This window comes from Chiloscyllium plagiosum, unplaced genomic scaffold (assembly GCF_004010195.1).
Source record: "Chiloscyllium plagiosum isolate BGI_BamShark_2017 unplaced genomic scaffold, ASM401019v2 scaf_2617, whole genome shotgun sequence".
Lineage (NCBI taxonomy): Eukaryota > Metazoa > Chordata > Chondrichthyes > Orectolobiformes > Hemiscylliidae > Chiloscyllium > Chiloscyllium plagiosum.
The window spans coordinates 19501-20215 of NW_025210697.1; positions in this window are offsets into that span (position 1 = coordinate 19501).

Sequence of the window (715 nt, forward strand, 5' to 3'; positions counted from 1 at the left end):
ATAGGTGGGGATAGAGCCCAAAGGGAGTGAAGAGCAGTTGGACAGACAAAGGAGTGAATAATGATCAGGCTGGGAGGGTGAATCACTGTTAATGGAGACTGTTAGTGGTTAACAATGGGTTGTGTGTAATGGCAGACTATGTGATAACAAGGCCTGGTGTGTGGGGTAGGGGGCTGGGACATGGGGGAGATCAGGCCCTAAAGTTACTGAACTCGATATTGAGTGCGGAGGGCTGCAGGATCCCCGAGGGGAAGGTGAGGTGCTGTTCTTCCAGCTTGTGCTGAGCTTCACTGGAGCACTGCAGTCAGCCTGAGACAGAGATGTTGGCCAGGGAACTGGGTGGGGGGGTTACAGTGACAGGGAACTGGAAGCTCAGGGTCTGTTTTGTGGGCAGAACGCAGATGTTCTGTGAAGCGGTCACCCAGTCTACACTTTGCTCCCCCCAGTGTAGGGGAGACCACATTGTGAGCAGCGAGTGCAGTCGACTAGATTGTGGGAAGGGCAGGGAAAGTGCTGCTTCACCTGGACGGTGTGTTTTGGCCCTTGGATCCTGAGGAGGGAGGAGGGACATGGGCAGGTGGGACACCTTCGGGGGGTGCAGGGGAAGGTGCCTGGGGATGTGGCGGGTGTTGGGAGTGGACCAGGGTGTCCCGGACGGAACAGTCCCTGTGGAAGGCAGACAAGGGAGGGGAGGGGGATATGTGTCTGGTGGAGG